This window comes from Ursus americanus, chromosome 24 (assembly GCF_024610735.1).
Source record: "Ursus americanus isolate L20-20 chromosome 24, mUrsAme1.1.p, whole genome shotgun sequence".
Classification (NCBI taxonomy): domain Eukaryota; kingdom Metazoa; phylum Chordata; class Mammalia; order Carnivora; family Ursidae; genus Ursus; species Ursus americanus.
In genome coordinates, this window is record NC_142150.1 from 15,870,555 (window position 1) to 15,891,716 (window position 21,162).

Here is a 21,162-nt window from a genome sequence, read left to right on the forward strand (position 1 = left end):
GATAATCTTTTTATTTTAAGGTTAGCTGATAAGCAACCTTAATTTCCCCTTGCCATTTAATCTAATATATTCACAGGTTTCAGGGATTAGAGTTTGACTATCTTGAGGGGATGACATTATTCTACCATACTTATATATGCACTTAATTAAGAAATAATTTCTTAAAACAACTATTATGTGCCAGGCACCCTGTTAGGCACTGGAGATACACTAGAGAACAAAAATGAACATGGTCTCTGCCATCTTGGAATTTATTGGTGGGTGACATGACATCAATCAGATTATCTCAGATTCAAATTCCAACTATAGTAAGGAAGGAGTGATATTGTGAGAACCTATAAAGGTTCAGGTTCAGTGGCCTAGTAAAAGACATGAGAAAAGGAAGTAGTAATGATTGAGTTAAGATCTAAAAGAGTAGTTGGAATCTTTCAAACACAGAAGAGAGGGACGAGGGTTCCAAGGAGAGGGAACATGACATATGCAAAGACTCTGGAATAGGATAAAGCAAAGCCAGTAAGAGAGACTGAGACGATGCCACTGTGGCTGGAGATCCAGCAGGAGGGTTCCATGATGTCTTATGAGTTGAAACTAGAAAGGCAGGAGGGGCCCAGATCATGCTCTACCATCTCTATTGATTACACCCAGAAAACTTTGTTTAGGCTAATGGCATTTGAAAGCCATGCAATAATTTACGTAGTGCAGTGACCTGACAAAATCAGATTTTCAGAAGTTGATTTTGAGGATAGAAGACCTAATCTCTATCTGTTTAATAGAAGTTATAAAAACACACATGAAATTGTAAATAACATGAGAATTAAATAGCCAAACAAGACAAACAGATATGTTTTTAGATGGTACAGATAAAAGTTCTGAATTTAAAGGTTGAAAAGCACATAGAATGATCTAAGAAGTATTTCTGGGAAAATGATGGACTGGGGAGAACCATGGATATACTTCATTATTAATACTTTATTTATTACAATATTTAATACTTCATTTAAGGATACTGTTTTAGTATTCTTAATTTTCTATTAATGTGTAACAAATTACCACATACTTAGTAGCCTAAAGCAGCATACATTTAGTCTCACAGCTCTATAGGTCAGAAGTTCAGTATCCAGCAAACTGTTCTGGTCTGTTCAGAGTCTCAAAGGCTGAAATCAAAGTATTAGCAAGATTGTTTTCCTTTCTGGAGCTTTGGGGCATAATCTTCTGCCAAGTTCATTCAAATTGTTGCCATAATACAGATTTTGTTGTTGTTGTAGGTCTGGGGTCCCGTTTTCCTTGTCATGTAGCCCTCTCCATCTTCAAGCCAGCAATAGCAAATTCTTCTAATACTTTGAAGCTCTCTGACTGCTCTTTCGGCTTTCCTCTTCTGCTTTTGTGTGCTCATGTGATTACATTGGGTCCACTAGATAATCCAGGATAATCTCCCTATTATAAGGTCAACCAATTAACCTTAATCACATCAGCGAGGTCCCTTTACATATTCAAAGTGCCAGAATTAGAACATAGAACATTCTTGGAGTCCATAACCCTCCCTGCCATCGCAGAAGGAGGCAGAATGGGAAATTCCAAAAGATATACCTTTGAATTCACCTTATGAGGAGGTAACTTTAAGTACAGTAATTACTGTGTTGTGGGCTGTGTGTGTGTGTGTGTGTGTGTGTGTGTGTGTGATATCATTACCATAAATGCCTGCAAGACCCGGGAACAAATACCTGTTTTAAACAAAACATCAAGATCCTTAGTTAATTGCAGAGCACATGACCAACATAAAGGCTTTGAAATTAAAATTTTAAAACAAAGTCTGAGCTGGCCAAACAAAATGTATTTGTGGATAAAATCTGGCCCAATGGCTGCCAGATGTGAGCCTTGGAATGGATTCTCTATAAACTAGTAAAAAAAATAATAATGTAGAAAAATGACACTTAAAATTTGAGGCCCTCAGACCTAGAGCTATTTGTTTCTTTTGTCATCACTAGCATTTGAAAAAATTAATTGCTACCTACTTCTTGAAACATGTTCTCTGGGATAGCACTCTCTTTAGTTCTCTTCCTACTTCAGTCTCCTTTGTGCCTATTCTTCCCCAACTCCAGGTGCTGGGGTGCCTCAGGACTTGCTCCTCTCACCTCTTCTTGGTCCACATTCATTCTAGTTGATTACATAAGCCCTTGGCTATAAAGGCTACCTTTAGGGAGATTACTCCCAAATTTATGTTTTTAGCCTTGACTTCCCTCCTGAATTCCTGTCACTTCTATCCATCCATCTTTGGGCATCTACACTTCCATTTCTAATAGCCATCTATATCTAAATGTTAAAGCTGAACTCTTGTTTTTCCCCTCTAAAAACTGCCCTCTCTCAATCTCCTCATCTCAGTATATTGCTACCTAATTTTTTTGGCTGCTCAGGCCCCAAACTGTGATGCAATCCATATTGCCTTCCTTTCTTTCACACCATACATGTAATATACATCTAATCTATTAACCAATCTGCCTGGATCTTTGAAATGTATCTAAGATCTGGCCATCTCTCACCACTCCCAGGGCTGTCATTCTGGGGATAATCCAAAACCATGTCTTCCCTGGATATTGTACAACCCCTTGTTTATACCCTTTCTTTCCTATTGTCTGTTATCTATACCGCAGCCAGGGTAATTGTATTTTGAATATAAAACATAACTCAAATTATATTCCTCCTCTCTTAAAATACTCCAGTGGCTTCCATGTTAGCCAGAATAACTTTCAGTGTGCTCCTTGGCCCATCATCTGGCTCTGCCTGTATCCTTGACCTCATCTCCAACCTCTTTCTCTTTTCCTTATTATTTTAGTCGTGCCTACCACCCTGCTGTTCCTTGAACCAAACATGCAGACTCCATCATCTGCCTCTCCACTTCTCTTACCCTGTAGCTTCATTTGGTTGTCTACTCAAATGTCAGGTAATCAAGAGACCTCCCTTGACTACCTTAGATAAAACAGCACACCCATCCCACCACAATTTTCTGTATCTTTTACTTTATTTTTTAAACAGCATTTATACTGCACAACAAATGACATTATGTATTTATATGTTTATTGATCCAGTGACTTTTTCTTCACAGATTGTAAGATCTATGAGAACAACAATTTTATCTTGTTTTGTTGATTGAAGTACTCCGTGCTTGGAACAGGAATACACATGTATTTGTTAAAGGAATTAAAATATGAGATTTGTCTGGCAGAGAATTTTCTGACTTAGTAAGTCCTAAGCTGGGCTTTGAATAATAATAATAATAAAAATAATGGATAGGGAGAGGAAAAGAGTAAGGCATTTCTGAGAGGGGAAATATTTCCAATAAGGGAACAACCTAGAAGACCCAGATCTTATAAATAACTACTACTACTATGAGTAATAATAATACTTATTTATAATATTTTCAATATTTATTGAATGCTTACTAAACGTTTCACTGTTTTATCTTTGTTCATAGATTTGTACCCCAATCCATGCCTTGTCTCACCTATCTCTCATCATGCCTTCTTCTCCCCACCTCTGTCTCTGTTTTTCAGCTTACTGCTTCACTATTTTAAACAAATTAATTCTTGTAGTAATACTATTAGACAATTGGTATTAAAGTTTTACTACTAAATGTTGCTTTGTACAACTGAATGTTTAACATAAAAAGACGACCTCACCCTTGACAACCAGCAACCATACAGGTTACTGATCTTCCAGCACACATCAGAATATGCTAGTCAGAAATTAACAGAGTAATGTGTAGAATTGTTGAATCAATATGTTGTACGCCTGAAACTAATATAACATTGTATGTCAATTATACTTCAATAATTAAAAAAGAAAAGAAATTGAAATCCTATATGAAATCCTAAATATGTCTAAAGAGTTGTGCATTAAAGTAACTATTGCAACATTGTATATGAGTGAAAAAGCAGTGGTAAGTCATTCTTCTTTCACATAAAAGTAGATCCAGGAAAATGGGAGAGACCCTCTCCCCACCAACACACACTTTTTATTCTAAAGAAAGTTTTTGTCTATTCAAGAATTTAGATAAGTAGTTGCTTGAGATCCCAGAGGTATGCACATTAAAACCCATAACTCACCATATTAATCTACAAAAATCTCAAGGCTTTAGAGTCATATAAACCTAGGCTCCAATCTTGGCACTGTCATTTAGAAATAGAGAAACTGAAGGTTCTTCCATTATAGAATTCCCAGATTCTACTCTATAAAATGGACTTAATAATCACACTATACTACAGGGGACTTATGTGGAGATTGTTGCTCCCTACTTATGAGATTGGACCCCTTTCACTGTTTCTTGTCTCTTAGAGATGACTGACATCATCATATTTCCAGTTGTGTATTCTAGAACATCATCCGTAACAGCTCTCTCACTTTCCCCATCTTCCCTGTCCCTGGATTCTGCCAATGGCACCACCTACCTATCTATCAGAGCTATTTACCGCTCTCCATCTTTTCCTTAATGTCTCTTACACCCTGCTTGCTATAGACTCTCAGCTCTTGCCCACGTTACTATAATAGCCTTGAAAGGAGAATTCACACCTGCACCTTTGCCTTCTTTTTCTCTATTTCTACATTACAGCAAAAGTAATGTGCTTATAAAGAAAATCTGAACAGATTCCCTTCTTCTAAACTCCCCAAACTCTAAAACTTTCGCTGTTTTTTCTTTGTTCATAAATTTATATCCAAATCCATACCTTGTCTCATCTTACCTATCTCTCATCATGCATTCTTCTTCCTCCCTCTCTTTGTTTTCCAACTCACAGGCTTTCTTTGAATTCTTCAAACATGCCATGCTCTTTACTGCCTCAGAGCTTTTGTGTTTCCTTTGATCGGAATGCTTTTCCTTTTGCCCATTCTACTTTCATTTACTGACCTTCATGGTTCAGCCTTTCTTTACCTCACAGCCTATGTCAGATTCATTTTTAATGTGTTTTCTGAGTATGTTGTTATTGTCCCTTTATAGGTATGTTAATTTGTAATTATATATTATTGTTCTGATCATTTGATAAATTCACTTAGTGGAATCTATGTTCTTTGTCTTTGCCAGCCATTCTATCCCCAGTGCTTAGCACCACGTCTTCTATGTAGTAGCTATTCCAGTAATATTTATAGAATGAATAATTTATACAATGTCTATCATATAGTAGGCTCTCAATAATGGTAGTTATTACCATTTTATCTTCTAGCTGTTTTAGTTGTAAAATTACCCCAGTATAGTCCCTGGGGAATATCCAAATAGCTTCTACCATTTTTTAAGAACAGACTGCAAATGTACCCCCAGCTAGCTGAAAAACTGTCCTGTTGTATAGAGTTATTTAATGTTTAAGTCTGCATTTAAAATGAAAGACTAAATGCCAAACACATGATTTCTATTTTTATATAATATATTTAAAAATAATGTCTCTGGTAATTAGCTAAAAGAATCCATTCTTTTCTTAAGGCCACTCCCGGTTTATAAAAATAATACTGTTGTCAGCATAGTGGAGGATGCTTGGTTTCCTTTGGTAAGCGGGCAAACAGCCCATTCTTCTAACAGCTGAATCGTGTTCATGAGACATGAATATAAAAAGAAGGGAGTTATGACCCAACTCTCTCTTCCAATTAAGTATAGTTGGAATTTCATCATATGTATCTACTCTGATTTTCGACTCAGGGTAGGTCTGAGTCTACTCTGTCTTCCCAAATTTATCTTCTGCTACTTCCTTTTTAATACTGTGTTTCATTCAAACAGAGCTGCTTGCTGTTTTGTTTTGTTTTTTTATCTGTGCCCCAGAACTATCCCCTTCTGTCCTTTTACTAATGTCCTCTTTGCTACTATGTCCTCTATCTCTGCCAGTATAATCTTACCAGTACCTTAGGGCCCACTCAAAGGCAAACTCTTTGCTGATTTCCTGCTTGGAAATGAATCTCAACTTTTCAGATCTTCCTATAATTTAAAAAAAATAAAATTTCTGATGTGGTATTTATCATTTTATCTTTTCTAACCTTACAATGTCTGCATTTCTTATCTCTTATGCCAGATTTTAAGCTTCTGGTGGGAAGAGTTCATATCTGATGCAATCATATGGCATCTTAATTGTACACTGATGACCTTAAATATTTACTAAATGAAAAAATTAGTTGGTAAGTATTTAAATGGAGGGAGAGTTATAAAGACTTCAGGGAATGCCTGGGTGGCTCAGTCAGTTAGGTGTCTGCCTGGTTCAGGTCATGATCCCAAGGTCCTGGGATTGAGTCCTGCATTCAACTCCTTGCTTAGCAGGGAGCCTGCTTCTCCCTCTGCCTGTTGCTCACCTTGCTTGTGTGCTCTCTCTCTCTCTCTGACAAATAAATTAAATCCTTTTTAAAAAGACTTCAATTAAACATGACTAATCTAGAAGAACCTAGAAATTAATAGCATATATCTATATCCATAGGTTATACCAGTCTCTAAAATGAAAAACTGAAGAAAGATCAATAAATCCTGAGAGAAGCCTTATCGTACCCTTAATTATTTTCTTTAGATACGAGCTTTAGTTTTACTTGATCCTTATTTAACATATTAGAAAGAAAAACACAGTCTTATAAATTGTTCAGTAGAAACAAGTAAGATAACATCTATAATATTGAAGAGTTAGATATGACTGGATGCAACAACTCTATTCATAGAAGTCAGCTAAAGAGTTAACCAGTTTGTGTTAATAATGGACACCACCATGGAAAAGGTATCTGGATCAAGGGTGGCAAAAAACAGGTATATACAATTTACCCTTCTATTCAGTGGACAGAATAGGCATCACTAATCAAACATGACATTCTTTCTGCGAACAAGTGTGGTCTTAGAACTTTCCTCAACCCAGCATTCCAGGCAGCCACTACCAATTGATGTGAGTTGACATTTGAGAGAAAACCCACTTTATATACCTCACACTTAAATGATCCTAAATTATGGAGGAATTTTCCGAAGGTGTTCTGTTCTGGTTTTGTTTGTTTGTTTTAGTTTCAGGTGACTGATAACACATGTTAAGTTGTGTGAAACTTCTGGAACCCAGGTGAAGGATATATATGGATCATTATAGAATTGTATGGGTGGGCAAAACAATTTTTCCAATGGTTGCAAGATACTTGTCTATTTATGATGCCTCCTGCAAAAGCCCTATTGTATACAATAGTGGCTTTTAACCTGTGTTCATTAATGGATCTGATAGATATCAAAGCCTCCCAAGCAATTGAATTTAATAGTCTTTTTTTTTTTCCTCTGAAAATAATTAGTTGCTTGGGAAAGGTTTGAGTTTCACGAGTGTGTGCGTGTGACCTTATATGAATTCTATGAAAATGTTGTGTCATAAACTTTTTCAGGAAACCAAAAATAATCTAGCATTCATTTTGGAACCAGAAAATTTGGATGACTTGGACCAAGAATAGTATAGGGAGCTTTCACCAATGTCAGTTACTTATTGGTATATGAATCTATAGCAGTGGTCTTCACCTAGGTGCAATTTTGTCCCCAACCTCCTCCTAGGGGACATACAACAATGTCTGGGAATGTTTTGGTTTGTCAAACTGGGAAGGGAGGTGCTATTGGCACTAGTGGTAGAGGCTAGGGATAAATACACTAGAGTGCACAGCATCGTCCCTACAACAAAGAATGATCTGGCCCAAAATGTCAATAGTGCCATTTTTGAGAAACTCTGATTTAGAGAGAGCCTCTCCAGAATGTTAGCTCCCTGAGGTCAGGGTTCTGCTTTTCTTAGAATCCCCAGTACAAGGCCTGGAACATGAAAGGCCCTTTTTATTCTTAAATGACTGAATGGAAGAATGAATGAAAAGTGTCCTCTACGTTTCAGGAACTCATGGTGTTACTTAGGAACATGGAATGATTCTTACTTTATTTTTAGTTTTTATTTCCATTGCCCCTCTGTTTGACCCATGACCATGGCCATATGTTGGGACAGTCATGATGAAGATCCTAGTATATCTAAGAGATGAACACTCTTGTGTTGGCCCAAAATATCAATCTGTAATGTGGAACTAAACAATGAAGAACTGATGCTTGAAGCATCCATGACTCTATCACCAGAGATGTAAGATTTTCTCTTTAGACCATGAATGGGTTCTCATCTTTTTCAGATTGTGAGAACAAATTAATTTTAAAAATGTATTTTCTTTCTATTGTTGCCCACTTACCTTTAATAATAATAATTATAACAGTAATTACAATGATAACATAAAAAAGAGGGTTAACATTCCCATCTTATGTGGTAAAGGGTTAAATCATTGATAAAATTATTTCCAATCATTTAATCTCCAACATTTCTCAAGCCAGCAAAAAGACCTTTATATAAAATTAAGGACGTTGTTATGATGTCACCAGAAATTGGAACATATATTATGAACCTCTAAACTCCCAGAGCACTCTGTTCTCTCAGGGGAGAATTTTGAATTGGAGCTCAGCTAAAGTAGAGTGGGGTGTGAGTCTGTTAAGGTTTCTCTGAGAGCCAGTTCTTAGGTCTGGTTCTGGGACCTGGCAGCCACTGGATCCAGAACACACACAACAAACAAATAAACAAACAAACCCACCAAGAAATAAAGAAAGGAATTGACATATATCAAGCAACAACACAATGTCTTTAAAGTATATCATTTTCTCAGTTTATTCTTATAATCATTCCATGAATAAGTATTATGGTTTTGCTCATTTTATAGAGGAGGACACTGATGCTCAGAGAGGTTAATAACCTTCAGCAGGATCACTAAGATATGAAGGGTAGAGTTAAATAGAACCTAGGTTTGCCTTATTATAAAGCCTCAATTATTATTGGTTTCTCCATCTAATATTTTTTTTTACTGGGACTCTGACTAGATATAGGTGCATTCCCTTACCCAGGTACTTCCTCTTCCCTATTTAAAAGAATAGATATAAAACATGTAGAAAAGATGGTAAGTGATAAGATAATTGAAGATAAATTTCAGTTATTATTATTATTTATTATATTATGTAGGCTCCATGCCTAGTGTGAAGCCCAACGTAGGGCTTGAACTCACAACCCCGAGAGCAGGACCTAAGTTGAAATAAAGAGTTGGACATTCAACCAACTAAGCCACCCAGGTGCCCCTCAGTTATTATGATTATTATTGTTATTAAAGATTTTATTTATTTATTTGACACAGAGAGAGACAGCCAGCGAGAAAGGGAACACAAGCAGGGGGAGTGGGAGAGGAAGAAGCAGGCTCCCAGTGGAGCAGGGAGCCGGATGCGGGGCTCGATCCCAGGACCCCGGGATCACACCGTGAGCCAAAGGCAGACGCTTAACGTCTGAGCCACCCAGGATCCCCTCAGTTATTATTTTTTAACAGTGAAGCAGCTAGAAAATTCTTCTCCTGAGCTAATGTATTTAAAATAAGTTTAAAAAATGCTCTAGGAAACTACTGTAATAAAGCTGGTTTCTTATCAAGAGAGCCATTGGTAACGGGCTTCCAGAAAGTTCTATAAACAGCCTCCCATGTCCATTCACACATCCAAAAACACACACATATGCACATTCCTCAGAGTAGGTTCAAGATATTTACTACCTATGACTTATGAATTACTTTTCTAAACTCACAAGGAACATGAAAATAATAATGTCTTCCTTATAGGGTTATTGAAAGGATTTAGTAAGTTTACAGGGATAAGAGTGTAGAACAGTGTGGGCACATTGTAAGTACTTGGTGGTGATTTCTTTCTCAGGTCTTCAGAGAGGACAAGTATCCTGGGTTTCTAGTGGCTGTGCCTTAGTGTCGCATGTCAAGATAACTTTGTTGATACTTCATTTTCCCATCATCCTGGTGGTTTTCCAAGGAACCTCTTCAAATTAGTTCATTGTCAACCAATGAGTTGTACAAAATTGCTCTCTTATACTCACTCTAACCACTTGGGCATCATCCTCAAGTTGACTTCAGAACAGTCTGAAGCTGCATATTAACATGACTTTATTCTCAGGACCTATCAATCACTGGGGAAAACAGAATGGAACATAAAATCTGGTGATCCTCTGTAATATACGTAACTTTAAAAGAATTAAAATTTACAATCTGGGTGTATATGTATTTGTTTTTTAAACAAACCTAAGGACCAAAAATCATAAATCATGTAATTGATAAAAGATGCCCTGTGGCTCTTCAACACACCAGATTCTCCAAATTCCTTAAATAAACTGATCATGTCCCCATGATCACAAGCAGAATTGATCCCATTATACCTTTGTAAAAGTTCTTTTATAAATCAAAATTGTATTTGCTCAAAATATGTCTTATTTTCTACAAAGGAGATATTCTGTGGATCACATCTAGGGACAATGTGTCCATATTAAACTCAGCTCTTATTTAACTGAAGTGGGAAACACATTGCCTTTTTTTCTTTTTTTCTTTTTTTTTTTTGACTCCATGGTCATTCTTTGCTTCAACAATGCAATCAATGCAGAGTACTCCACTCTCAAACTGGATATCAGAGCACAAGAAATCTAGAAAAAAATTGCTCCCTTTTTTTAAAAAGTCATTTTGGTAACTGATCAGCATGATATTTGTTGACCAAATGCTTTATTTCACATATATTGATATTGAGCTAAAATGTATTGCCAACCTATTTGCTTTATATAATGAATAGTTTTATTTTCTGCCAATCAGGAAAATTATCTTCTAGGGTAAAACCTGTGATTAACCTTGAAGAATTCAAACTTATATAAATCACTAGATTATTTTTGAGAAAGATAAAAGTGACCAGCAAACAGATTCTGGTTTATTCAGGAAAAAATAATTTTGTAGTTGTTACCTGTTTCCCCTACCCCAAAATACTCTACTCCATTCTGCTTTTTGAGATTTGATCTTTATTCTCAAATCATTTATAAATTGCAACTATATATGGTACTTTTCAGATTTGCCAAATTGTGACTCCCTGGAAGTTGACTTGGAAATATCTAAGTGTCACAGATATTGACAGAATGACCACAGCACACATGTGACTTTATTTCAGGGAGCGGTGCATAGTGGGAAAACCAAGTGATGTTTTATTTTGAAGGATTTAGGGTAGTGGAAACTGTGGTGGCCGGATATGTTACACTTAAACTTCCTAGTCTTTTAAATTGCTCTCACTTTGGCAAGAACAAACAAATGAAATTACAATAAATTCAACCAAACAGTCACACAAAGAATCTAAAAAAGGAAATGTGTGTATGTATTCTAGAAACCGAAAGCTCCAGGGTTGATTAGTAATGAAATGTCTGTGGAATTAAAATAACATCAGAAAGTGTTTCTAGAATAACTGTCAAAAGTATAACGCCCTTCTCAAGATTCTGCTTGTCCCCTGCAAAGAGTTTCCAACACATTCTGGAACAAGAGGAAAGTTTGCATTTGCAAAAGTACAGCTAAAAGAATGGATGGGAGTAAGAGAGAAAGGTTTGTCTTTCCTTCTCTCTTCATTGTGGCCATGATAAAAAGCTCCAGGGCCTCCTGTCCATGACCTTAGTCCTTTGGAGAGGGCCAGTGGGGTGCAGGCCGGGCTCAAGCTTCCCTTTAGTCAGTGATGTGTGAATAGCTCTCAGTCCCTTAATGACGTGAGCGCAGGCTCCAAAGGGAGCGGGTGACTCAGAGCGCAGGAGGCACGGAGATTGCCTGAGCAGCCATTAGCACGTCATTGGTAATCCCAGCGACACCTTTCACATCCGCGGTATTTGTCTCCATGCTCTCCACGGAAGGCTGCTCGAATGTTTTATTTAAGGGCTCTGGGCTGCCTTCTGCCTGACGGATTGCTTGTCTGCAGGGCTTACTAACACTTGCAGATCTTCCAAGAGGAGAGGGGTGGGGGGTGCAGAATTCCTAGTATAGTTACAGGCCATTTCTGTGAAGGCAGACATGATGTTTCTGCACTTTGGAAACTGCATGGCAAATTAAAACTGCAGCCCTAGTCCTTTCGCTTCATGACAGAAAGCAGCAAAGACTCAGCTGTTATTGTGCCCAGCAAATTCTGTGTAATTCCATAATATCTGTTTAGCATCTAGGGGAGTGGTATAAAATAGTGGTTAAGAGCAAGTCTTGTGCTCTATGATAGAGCTTCATCTGAATGCCAGTTCTTTTTTTTTTTTTTTTTTTTTTGAATGCCAGTTCTATTGCTTTCTATTCTGTGACCTTACGGGAGTTACTTATAGTTTCTGAGCACGGATTTCTTTATCTGCAAAATGGAAATAACAGCGATCTTCTCATAGGATTGTTGTAAACATTAAATGATGGAAACTACATATGTGTGTGTGTGTGTGTGTATGTGTATACCTGGCAAAAAATAAGCATGGAATATGGGGTAGCTATTTTATTTCTACTTCTTACTGGACACTGGGCCAGGTGCTGGGCTACAGGGATCCATAAAATGCAGTTCATCCTTAGAGGAGCTCAGTGTAGAGAGAGACACGCAAGGAAACAAACGGCTGTAATGCAGTAGGATAAGTCTACATTAGCACAGCGGTTCTAGAATTTTAATGTGCATAAAGGTCACCTGGGGCATGTTGTACAAATGAAGACTGATTCAGTAGGTCTGGAGTGGAACCTAAGAGTATGAATTTCTTACAAGCACCTAGGTGTTTATGATGATTTTGGTACAAGGACCCTAGTTTCAAGGGCAAGAACCTAGAGCAATGTATAAGGTTTAATGGGAGCAAATAAAGGGGCAAGAGATTCTGACTATTTCTGAGTTTCTGCCTTGCGGATGTTCAGCACCCCGCATCTTTTCCTCCAATTTTTCCATTCCCCCTGCTAGCTCCCCAGGACCTTGCTCACCTCCAATACCAAAATGCTAAGCAAAAGAAGGAAGAGTTTGATGAGAGGCATGCTTCATCAGGGACAACTTTTAGAAAAGGTAAATCTTGAGCCAGATCTTCAAAGCAGTGGTAGACACAGGTGGTCACCTAGAAAGGTGGAAGACAAAGGAGCAGGGAAGTGTGTCTGTCCTGCCAAGTGCATGAAATTGTTGGTTTAATATATTTCAAGAGCCAGCGAATATGAAACAGGAGTTAAATATAGTTATTGAACATTTGCCACATTTATGAACTTCAAAAATGTTGAGAGAACATTTTTATTTTTTCCTTCTCACACGGGAGGCTTTGGAAATGTGTACAATTAGCTCGGATTATCAACCCCAGTGGGTGGGGAGTTCCATGTGCACCTCCCACGATTTCTTACGAGTGTAACTCCTGCAAGCAGCACCAGGCAAACACAGCTCTGGCTGCTTTCCTTTTGACAACGAAAGTTTCATTCCAAATCAAACCTAGAGGCAGTGCTTGGGCTTAATTGTAGAGCATTTGAATAGTTAGGTTAGCGTCCAACTGGTCTGCAAATCTGTTTGGGGATCTGACACTTTCTAGCACAGCTTCTCTGTATCATCTCTATGTCTCCTATTCCTTCACACCGTAGGACTCTGCTCACCCTGATTTTCCTGCCTAGGGCACTCTTCCAACTCCCCTCACCCAGCTGAGTTTTAAAATCTAGTTTATGATTCATTGTTCTACTCAAGGCGATCTTCATCCCACACTGAATACTTCTCTTCTTTTCAACCAGATTGCCCAGCTACAACTGTTAAGACTTTAAGGTCTTTGTATGGTTCAGTCTGTGTGTATCCTTCAGAGGACTTAGTTCCTAGCTATCTACATTGTAGGGACCACAGACCTATACACTGACAGTGATTATAAGCCCTTGCTTTGCATTTGAAGGGTCCTGGACTAGAATACCACTCTTGCTATTCAATAGCTCTCTAACCTTAGGCAAAGCACATTAGTAACAACACAACCATGATAAGAGTGTTAATGACGAACATTTTCTGAGTTCTTACTGTATGCGAGGCCACTGTGCAAATATTTTATATATACTCTCTTATTCAAGCAATATAACAATCTTACAAGGTTGATACTATATTGCTCGATTAACGTCTTCACTTCATCTGGAAACTGTATTATTTATAGTAATTACTATTTCCGTAATAGCTACCTCTTCTGAAATAAGATAGTACACGCAAAAGATTTTTCACAGTGTGACACTAGTGAGTGTCATACACACACACATACATATATATGCTAAACCTATATATACTTGGACAGCCTAAGGCACCTCAAAGTCATCATCTTGAAGTATTTGTTCCTATTTTTTCCCTTCCTTATCTATTTATATTACCACAGGCCAATGACAAAAGATACATCCTAGGCTCATCTTGTTCCCATAAGCACCTACTTTGTGCCATATACTGTTCTAAGCACTTTATCATACCAACTCTATGAGGCCTATACCCTTATAATTCACACTTTACATTTTAATGAAACCTTAATAGTTGTATAATCTTGTGAGATAAGTACTGTTACTGTCCTTATTTAAAGATGAGTAAACTGAGGCACAGAGTGACTAAATGCTGGCATATGGCCCTATGAAGAGCAGCTTGTATTTAAACTCAGCATGGACACAGGGCTGTCCTCAACCCCATATCTAATTGACCACCGTGTCTGTTTTCTAAACGGCTTTCAGATCTGTACCCTTTTTCAATCCCCACTGCCATCTCATGTAACTACGGCCACGATTGCCTAATTACTTTCCCTGCCTTAGTTTTTTACTCCTTGTAAATCATCCTCTACCTGCTCTAACGATGTGCTTTCTATGGTACACACTAATCATCAATCCTCAGTTTTTAATCTTCCGATGGCCTTAATTGCCTATAGAATTACGTCTAAGTTCCAAGGCCCTCCATATGTGGCCTCTCATCATTTGTCTTCTATTTTTCCCATTTGTACCTTAGAAGTGAATTGAGCTATTTGCAGTTTCTGAAATTTCCATTAGAGAAAGTTGGGATAGAAAAATGTGGAATCAGATAATGTATTCAGCCTTTTATGTATGTTATTAACTCATCCAGTCCTCGTAATAACCCTATGCGGTCTGTACCACTGACTATAAGCACCGTTTTGCACACAAGGCACAGATTGGTTTACGAACTGAGGCATGGAGTGATTAAGGAACTTGCCCAATTTCATACAGTTTAAATTTAAATCCAAGTAATGCTGGTTCCAGACTTCATGGTTTTTGCTACCAGGCTTGGAAAAGTGAGAATGTGTTTAGACCAGCTCACTACCCAATCAGGTGGCTAAGGAGGCCATAATCTGGTTTACATCCTTGTAGGTCCAGAAATCTGTTCTCAGTGCTGTTCCTACCCACAGTCGCAATGACCTGATGTATAAAGTCAGAACGCCAGTTTACTAAATTACAATGAGATCTCTAACTCTCATGGGCTTTGTAACTTCAAGTTTGGATAGTCTGCTGTATCCACCATTGTCTCCACTGTCTCCACTATTGGGATATAGCGTTGAGGTGGACAGGGTACTTGTGGTAGCCCAATAACATCCTCCCCTCCCCACCCTTGTAGAAAAGACTTGGATAGGCACTGACCTCTTACTGCCTTACTCATCATATGGGAACATCCTATGGTTATTTCTTTACATGTGCTAATATTCCTAATCTTGCTATAGATATGGGAGTCATTCTTTCTTTAAAAGTTCATTTTGAATATCTCAACCCCATTTCATAATATGTGGATTTCATTGCTTAATGCCTAGAGAGCAATTTATTTTCTCTCCTTTCAAAAACAGTGGGCACTCTTATAAATTGCATTCTGCCAAGTTTACTCACGACTGTATACCTTTACATACATGGGTCCCACTATGTGATGGACACTAAGTCAGTTATCAAGACCTCACTCTGCCTCCTTCGATGATGCATTCTTCAATTTTGCTGAGCTGGGTTGGGTAACATGCTTTCGTGTGTGCACTCTGTTCCTATTTCCACAATGATATATCTCATAGTGTGTATACTACTCACACTTGTAATTATATATCTAATGTCTGCATTTTCCCTGCATATCTGGTTTAGAGTCTTTCATGAGGTTGCCGTCAAGAAGTCAGGTGGGGCTGCAGTCATCTAAAGATTTCAGTGGGTCTGAAAGATCTGCTTCCATGGTAGCTCACTCACATACCTAGCCAATTACTGCTGGTTGTTGGCAAGAAGCCGGAGTATCTTGCTGTGTGGCCCGATCCATAGGGCTGCTTGAGTATCTTTACCAAACAGCAGCTGGCTTCAAGCAAGTGATCCCAGAAAGCAAGATAAAAATGAAAATGTCCTTTAAGATCCATCTTTGACAGGCACAAACCATCATTTCCATGATATCTTATTGGTTTCACAGACAAGTGTGGAAGGGTGTGAATGCCAGGAGGTAAGGATCCTTAGGGCCATCTTGGAGGCTAACTATCACAGCCTATACTTGCATTTGTCTGTCCTGTTGACCACAAACACAGAGCCCAGTGCTTGTCCAATAGTAGAGATGTTATAAATAGTGGTTGGATTGAAAAAAGGAAGGAAGGAAGATGAAGAAGAAAGGGGAAAAAAGAAGGAAGAGGAAAGGAAGGAGAGAGAAAGAAAGGAACAAGGAAGAAAAGAAGAAATTGTAATTATTTCTTTACCTCTATCTCTGACTAGACTATTAGCTGCTTGAGAATAGGAACTGGGATGTTTTTAAAAAATCACTTTAGCTGAAGCAGTTTACTCTTACCACAGAGTAGAATCTTAATTAATGTTAGTTGATTGAAAGATTGAATATATGAGTGATGAATGTTTGAATGAATGCTGAATTAAAGTGAATTCATCTTGTTTTCTCACTCTGAGCAAAAGCTCTCTAAGGAAAAGAACTGGATCATTTCCTTCTTTTCCTTATTATGCCTATTATGGAGTTGAGATCACTTTAAGCTGCTAAAAAATTCTTTTTGAATTAATGCATGAATAACTGAACAGGTCATAGAGATCACTGCCTAATGAAACTTCATAAATATTTTTTTTTACGTAGTTTGGTTGGTTCAGGACTATTATGTATCAGTACTAGAAGCTCAGTTTCTCTCCCTACTTTTCATGTCAGTGTCAACTGCAAAAGAGCAGCAGCTGGTACGTCATTGAAGATGCTGTTTTGTGAAGGTGAAAGGAGAGGGAGTCTCTGCTGTTTGCAAAGTAAATGTGGTGCCCTTAAGGAATCTACAAATTGATTCTCCAATATATACAATGGAATATTATTTAACCACAGGAAAGGAGGAAATCTTGCCATTTGTGACAACATGGATGGAACTTGAGAGTATTATGCTAAGTGAGAGAAGCCAGACAGAAAGACAAATACTGTATGGTCTCACTTTTATGTAGAATTTTAGGAAGCCATACTCAGGCTGGAATGGTGGTTACTGGGGGCTAGGAGGTAAGGGGATAGAGAAATGTTGTTTAAGAGTACAAACTTGTAACTAGAAGATCAATCAGTTCTGGAGACCTAAGGCTCAGCATGGTGATTATAGTCAACAATAATGTATTATACACTTCAAAGTTGCTAGGAGACTAGATCTTAATTGGCTTACTACAAAAAGGAAATGGTAGTTATGTGTGTTATGTGATGAGGTATGTGTTATCTAACACTACGGTGATGATCACATTGCAATATATAAATATATCAAATTAACAAGTTGTATATCTTAAACTTATATGTTTAGTTATATGTCAGTTATATCTCAGTAAAAAATGTAGCCTCTGAGCTTACTGGTATTACTATTTGAGATACTTAAATAGTATCTTGGGTTTTTAAGTATATTTCTTATTGAGAAAATGATGGTGCCTTATTTTTGCGTAGCACAGAATGGTTCACATAATAGTTTTATATTCATTTTCTCATTTATCCTTACAGTAAAATCATGGGATGGGTAATATCCCTGTTTTTAAGATTAAGAAGCTGAATTTTTGCTAGGCCATGATTGCCCGAAGTCACATTATTTTGGATGCAGCAGCCTAGAATTAGAACTAAAGCCACTGTCTTGGAATTCTCAACACTTCCCTCCTAAACAGGGAAATTACAGTGCATGTGTATGTGTGTGTTTATATACCCTTTCTTTCTATATCCTGAAAACTCTCAGAAGGTTCCATTTTGAAAATGCGATCCCACCTTCCATCATCCATAGCCTTATTAAGAGAATGACCGATATAGCAGACAACAGTAATAAATCTAGGAGGTGGGCAGTTTCTGTTATAAAGGGTCTGGAGACAGATGTAAACCTCTCCTGGAGGGCAGTGGCTGCCTTTGGAAAGAAACTATTATAGGCCGGTGGGAGGTGGAGTTAAGCTAGGAGACAGTACCTCAAGACTGATTAAAAGATAGGATCCTGGGCCTGGTGTCTTGCAAAACAATAACAACAAAAGAGATACATTCATATAACTTAAGAACAAGGGAACATATTGTGTGGTCATAGGAAAATTACCCATAAATAAAATGCTGGAATTACACTCAAGCCTCAAGAGATCTGGAAAATCATCAGCCATCCACTCTCTCTGTCCTTGCTTTGTTTCTGAACACCGGCTCTCATCTCTTTCTCTAGGCAGATTTTTCATCCTCTCTCCCAGCAGATTGATCCTTTCCACTCACTTATTGCAATTGGTTCGTGCTTCCCCTAATCGGCAGTTTTTGCTCTGTGTGACCTCTCTGCCTGGCTTGCTACAAAGTGTAGTAACCTTTTAGGATCTTGATTCCAAATGCATAGAAGAGGAAATATAATTGACCCGTCTTGGGCAAGTGTTTGCCACTGGTCCAATCAGCCATGATGAAGGAGTAAGATAACAACATGGTATGAATATCAATAGATCAACATTGTAGCCTGGATAGAACTCTAAGAAAGAAGTATGAGTATCAAGAAAATTAATAAAATTACTGGTTCATCTAAGACCCTATGAAGCCAAGGCTAGAAGAGTAAAAGTAGGACACATTCAAAGGGCACTGTATATAAGATTCAAGCATGATCATTAGCAGGAAAACTTATTTTTTTTCAAAGATTTTATTTATTCATTCGACAGAGATAGAGACACCCAGCGAGAGAGGGAACACAAGCAGGGGGAGTGGGAGAGGAAGAAGAAGGCTCATAGCAGAGGAGCCTGATGTGGGGCTCGATCCCATAACGCCGGGATCACGCCCTGAGCCGAAGGCAGACGCTTAACCGCTGTGCCACCCAGGTGCCCCCATTAGCAGGAAAACTTAAAGTTGAACCTCTAAGCTATTCATCCAGAGATTCTTAAGATGGCTGTAAGTAAAGATAGCATTCCCTCCGCTAGTCTATCGTACATAAGAAGTGCCAGGGGAGGGGTACGTGGTGTTAGCTGAGAAGAGCCAAGTGCCACAGGGGCAGATTGTTAGGTTTTTTGAAGCCAGTGCAGGAAATTCCTTATCTGGGTTAAGTCTTCTCTAAAATTAAAATTTATTCTCTCTGGTAGGACCAACAGGTTGGCCTGGATGCCTCAACAAAAATAACAGTGTAAAATCTCCAGGCAGCTGCTGGAGCAATACTTGTCATTGAGGAAGGCAGAAAACCAGCATCTGATGTGCCTATCTGCCAGGTACTTTCCCTATGTTATTTAATTCTCCCACAGCAATCCTCTGAAGTAGTCATCAACATCACTCCCATTTTACAAAGGAGAAAACAGGTTAAATAATAAACAAGCAGCTCTCTACTGCTCAAGCTACCAGTCAGTCTAAGCTCTTTGTAGTTTCAATTCTTTTCTTCTCTTTTCTTTCCCTCTCTTCTTTCTTCCGTCCTCTTTCCATCTTCTTTTCTCTTCCCTTCCTTTCCTTTTGAAAATTTTGGGTCAGGTCTTGTGCCTCAGTGCCTGTTTGGACTCCATTTCCACAGTGGATATGGTTAGTCCGATCCGTGAGTGTTTGATTCCCTGCCTTGACCTGCCCTATTGATGTTGCTGATGCCGGACCCTTAGGCCCCAGCCAGACACCCAGGACCACATGTTTCTAGTTCCTACCTGTCCCTACATGGCTGCTCATCCTAGGGTATTTGAGAGCCCTTTTAGGTTCAAGCACCATTATTTTGAGTGTTGTCCATTGCTAACACCATCACAGCCATTATTTACCACTCTTATATTATGCAACCCTGTTTATTTCTTGGCAATCAATGGCTAGCATTTCTTTTTCAAACTAGAAATGCCCAAAGCATTCCTCATTATTAACAAAAGGGTCTCAATTCTCACACTTTCACTCTAGTCAGATTTTGGTCCAAATGTGATTATAGGGAGAGCAATTGTGATGATAAATCTGGCCAGCTCTTCTGTAACTCAATCAGCTGGACACTAACAAAGAGAATTGTAGGGGCTTTAGGGAAGAGCCAGGACAGAAATTAAGGGTCTGGCCTTTAAAGGGGGTATTAGAAATATTTAAGCCTTTGCATTTAGGCCTGGTGGCAGAGCAAAAAGGTTGTCTACACAATTACTATCCTGAAGAGTAGTTTCTTATATGCTATTGTCGTTTATGTGACATTGGGATTGGAGGCCATATTGGTACTTTGTGTCAGGTGCTCTCGGTGAATTTTTTTTCATTTTAAACCACTTTATTGAGGTATGATTGACGTGCTAAATAGGTACATATCTAATGTATACAACTCAATGAGTTTGGAAAATATGTACACCTACAAAACCATCACCACCATCAAGGACATAAACATATCCATCACCTCTCAAAGTTTCTCCCTATCTCATTATTATTATCATGATTTGTGTGTGTGTGTGTGTGTGATAAGTATACTTAACATAAATCTACCCTCCTGGAAAATTTTAAGTATACATTCTGTATTGTTAGCTATAGGCACCGTGTGTATAGTAGATCTCCAGAACTTATTTACCTTCAAAACTGAAAGTTTTTTTCCGAAAGGAGCAGAGAAGAAGAGAGAGAAAGCTTAGTTAAAGAAATAACGACGGAAAACTCCTCAAAGTTTGGGAGGGAAATGAACATGTGGATCTATGATGCCCAAAGAACTCCAGATAGACGGAGCATAAAGAGGTCGTCACCAGAACACAGTATAGTCAAAATTATAAATCAAATAAATTATAAATCAAAATGTTGAAAATCAAAGACAAAGAGAGGATTTTGAAACTGGGAAGGGAAAAGTAACTAGCTACATAGAAAGGAACTGCCATAAGACTTTTAGTGAAGTTCTCAGTAGAAACCTTATAGGCCAGGAGAGAATGGAACGATATATTCAAAGTGCCGAAAGTGAAAAACTGCCAACCAAGAATGTTAAACTTGGCAAA

At 38.2% G+C, this 21,162-nt stretch overlaps 1 protein-coding gene across 6 annotated transcripts in view; it reads left to right on the top strand.

Moving 5' to 3' along the window:
- LOC148107847 (uncharacterized) overlaps positions 1-21,162 on the top strand; it is a 638,616-nt gene that overhangs the window by 27,056 nt on the left and 590,398 nt on the right. For 5 of the 6 annotated variants that reach the window (XM_087855366.1, XM_087855368.1, XM_087855367.1 and 2 more), the window contains one exon: positions 19,342-19,464. The exons of the other annotated variant lie outside the window; for it this stretch is intronic. The gene's annotated coding sequence lies outside the window, so the exon portion shown is untranslated. The remainder of the gene's footprint in view (positions 1-19,341; positions 19,465-21,162) is intronic. 6 annotated transcript variants of the gene reach the window in all.